Source organism: Mandrillus leucophaeus, unplaced genomic scaffold (genome assembly GCF_000951045.1).
Source record: "Mandrillus leucophaeus isolate KB7577 unplaced genomic scaffold, Mleu.le_1.0 Scaffold75, whole genome shotgun sequence".
Lineage (NCBI taxonomy): Eukaryota > Metazoa > Chordata > Mammalia > Primates > Cercopithecidae > Mandrillus > Mandrillus leucophaeus.
The window spans coordinates 5,804,072-5,807,675 of record NW_012108141.1 but is presented as its reverse complement, the minus strand read 5'-3'; the positions used below and the strand labels follow the sequence as shown (position 1 = coordinate 5,807,675).

The window sequence follows — 3,604 nt, the reverse complement described above, 5'->3', positions numbered from 1 at the left end:
GTGTGTGTGTGTATGTGTGTGCGCGCGTGTGTGTGTGCATGTGCGTATGTGTGTGCGTGTGTGTGTGCGCGTGTGTGTGTGCGTGTGTGTGCGCGCCTGTGTGTGTGCGTATGTGTGCGCGTGTGTGTGCGCGTGTGTGTGTGCACGCACGTGCGTGTGTGCAAGCGTGTGTGTGCGCGTATGTGTGCGCGTGTGTGTGTGCGTGTGTGTGTGTACATGTGTGTGCGCGCACATGTGTGTGTATGTGTGTGTGTGCATATGTGTGTGCGTATGTGTGTGTGCGTGTGTGTGTGTGCGCGTGTGTGTGTGCGCGCACGCGTATGTGTGTGTGCGCGTATGTGTGTGTGCGTATGTGTGTGTGTTTCACACCAAGATGTGTCTCTTAAAGAAAGGCTGCAGTGAGGTACCACGAACTGTTAGTGGAGAGAAGGGCTAGGGCACTAACCATCCACACAACTATCACCCTTAGGGGATGTTAGCTTTCGGGCTGCTGTTTTTAAAAGTAAAGTTAAAAAAAGAAACTTAAAATACAAGAAAGTACACAGTTATAATTTGCTCAAAGAGAATAATAGAAGGATAAAATTGCAAAAATTAAATAAAGAAAAAATAAAAACAAACAAAATAAATAATACAGATGGCATAAAGGCAAAAGAACTGTTAGGCAAAATAAATGTAAAGCTTAATACAAGCAGCATGAGACGCATGGGTGAGCACAGTTGCAGAGAAATAAGGTATTCTGTACTTCCTCCTTTTTCCACAAAAAGCACCTAAACCTGGTGCTTTAGGCGTTGAGGTGTGAGACTCTTGGAGGGATTGCCTAAGTAGAAAGTCTCAGGCAAAAGTACTAGAATCTAGCACCCCTGCCTAATTCAGACATGTCTTCATACCCAAGATTTTGAAGGAGATCTAATCAACATCCTGATCCTGTGGGGCCTCTAGTATCTAGTAGTAAAGCAAATACTGATAAAAACCAAACAATCGAGCAGAAATGTCCATTGCCCTCACCTCCCTCTGGCTAGAACTTGCCTTAATTCGACTACTATTGAATAACATATAGTTTCCTTCTCAATATTCTGTTAGATTTTCAGTAAGAAGGTTTAAGGCCACCTACCCTATCTCACAGACATCAAATTTAGCAATACTATTGTTGGTATTACTGATAATAACTGTGGCATTTGTTGCATGGTATTTGATTCTGTGTATGGTGGGGGGTCTGTATTTTGAACACATTTTATCTCTTTTTTATGAAATGGCACTGATTTAGGTAAGTATGTAGGTAGGTTATATTAGTGGCCCTGAGTCTTCACCATTCCCTGTGTGAAAGCCCTTTGCCATGTGTATTATTCAGGCTTTGATTGAAATATTAATCTCATCTACAAACACCCTCACAGATACACCAAGAATAATGTTTTACCAAATGCCTGGGCACCACATGGCCCAGTCAAGTTGACATATAAAATTAACTAGCCATGTGAATTTGCAGTTACTCCCACAAAAAATATAAACTGTTTTTTCACCTTTTAACTTAGATTTGGCTATGTGACTTGTTTTAGTCATTGAATGTTAGCTGGCATGTCATGACCTAAGGCTTTAAAAGCACTTTCGTGTTTCTACCTGTCCTCTTGCATCTCTGCTATCACTGTGAGATAACGTGTCTGGGGCAGCCTGCTGGTCCCAAGGGAAAAATGAGTGACTCATGAAGCAGAACTGAGTTGCCCCAATTGAACCCAGTCCAAATCAGCCAATTCCAGCTAACCCATAGCCACATTAACTCAATACAACCTTATGATTATAAGACTCTGAGAATTTGTTCGTTTCGTTATGCAATGTTATTGTGCTCCTAGTTAACCATTACAACATCCTTTCTTTAGGCCTTTAAAAAAATCTCTTCTATATGTTTAGTTGTTATAAATTTTCCTATGATATCCAGTTCTTTCACCTGATTTTTATAACAATACCTGAAATTATTGATAGCACAGATGTTTTCCATAGGTTTAATAGCAACCTCATCAACGGTATAATGCTCACTTTCAGTACCGAAAGTTATGTAGGACAAGTTAAACAAAGCCAGCCCTCTGTAAGTGTATAATATAAGGGAGGATATACTTTTATGCAAAGAACTAAAGTCTGTAACACGAGATGTAATCCTGTCAGTCTCCTGTTCAAAACCCTTTGATGTCTCTCCACCAGCTTGCAGAATAAAATCCAGAATTCTTAGTACAGAAGTCAACTCTATGCCATTTTATCCAAACTCCTCTTTTTGTCTTGAATAACCTAAATGTTGAAAAGAATTTGTTGGGGTCTGTGCCGGGGGTGGTGGAGAATGAAAGAACACACAAAAGACAAAGACACACAGAGAACATGGCGGCCGCACTCAGAGCCTCTGCCTCACTTTATTTATACTCCATAAACCCCATGTCAGCAGAAAGAATGCAATGCAAAACAAACTTTCTTTTCTCACATGTAACCTTCTACTCAGTTCCTTGTTTCTATGCTCTTCCTTATCTGCCCGCCTTCTTGGCGCCTACGGGAGTTTATTAAAAGTTCAATTGGAGATACTGTCCTTGAGCCCTGTCTATTCTCAGCATACTGTTTTCAAAGGCCCCTGCAAGAATTAATGAAATACTATTATAAAAGTAATTTGCTTTTTGATCTTTCACCATCCCGTTAAACCTGTTCGGTATGCATACTTCTTCCCCTGCTCCTAGATGCAAACTTAGACAACTTCACAACCTTTTTCTTCCTGTTAGATTTTTTCTTTTACTCCTTTTAAGTTATATGCATAATCTAAATTCTGTCACTAAATTTTCCAGTAAAACGGATGAATCAAAGCTCAAAAGTTAATGTGAAGTCAAATCTCTTTTCTTTGCCTATGCTGGATCCTATGAGAAACTACTGTAGAAAAGAGAGATTTTCCTTTTGGTTCATTCATTTCCTCCTTCACTAGTCAACTGCTGTTTCTGACCACGCCAAGGTGGAACCTGGAGTAGGAAGGAGAGAGTGAGAGGGTAAGGGAAGTCTCACTGACCAATGCTGAAATAAGATGGCTTTAGGCTTTCTGGTCCTGGTCAATGTTTACTATTTCTTCCTCATATTAAGGCTCTCTGAATGCATTTAACCATGGGAGCAAGGCCTCTCCCTCAGCTGCATCCCCCAAATTTATTTCAGCTCCTAGTGGTCCCACATAACCTCTCACAGCTGGAGGTTCACTCAGTATGTAAGACTACCATCTTGGATACAATCCCTTTCAAAGCAACTAACCCACTTTAGTTTCCATGGCACGTCCTTCAAATTTACATATATCTAACTAGCTATAAGTGAAGCCGTAACTCCTATTTTGCTGCAAAGACCATGGGGCCAGAGTTTGGTTGCAGTTTGACATATCCCGGATGACAGGATACACACATTAAAGCCTCTGGTGACCCCCCATTGAAATTCTCACTAAATTGATGAGAAGTAATAATGGAAGAGGGAGAGATCCCCCAGTGCAGGTTTCTCTCAAGAAATCCTTCTGTCTAATTTTCCCACTTTTATTTTTCAGTGTTTTTGCAATTTGATATGCTGAGAAGTTCAAAAGAGTCAGATAATTGGTTTTCAGCCAAAT

At 40.6% G+C, this 3,604-nt stretch overlaps 1 long non-coding RNA gene across 1 annotated transcript; it reads right to left on the bottom strand.

Annotated features, from left to right (window-relative positions):
• Positions 1 to 1,978: 1,978 nt before the first annotated feature.
• On the bottom strand, positions 1,979 to 2,922 carry LOC105529143. The gene is made up of 2 exons (XR_001004462.1): positions 2,871 to 2,922; positions 1,979 to 2,274 (listed from the first exon to the last, which is right to left on the bottom strand). It is a non-coding gene; the product is annotated as an uncharacterized LOC105529143 (long non-coding RNA).
• Positions 2,923 to 3,604: the final 682 nt, after the last annotated feature.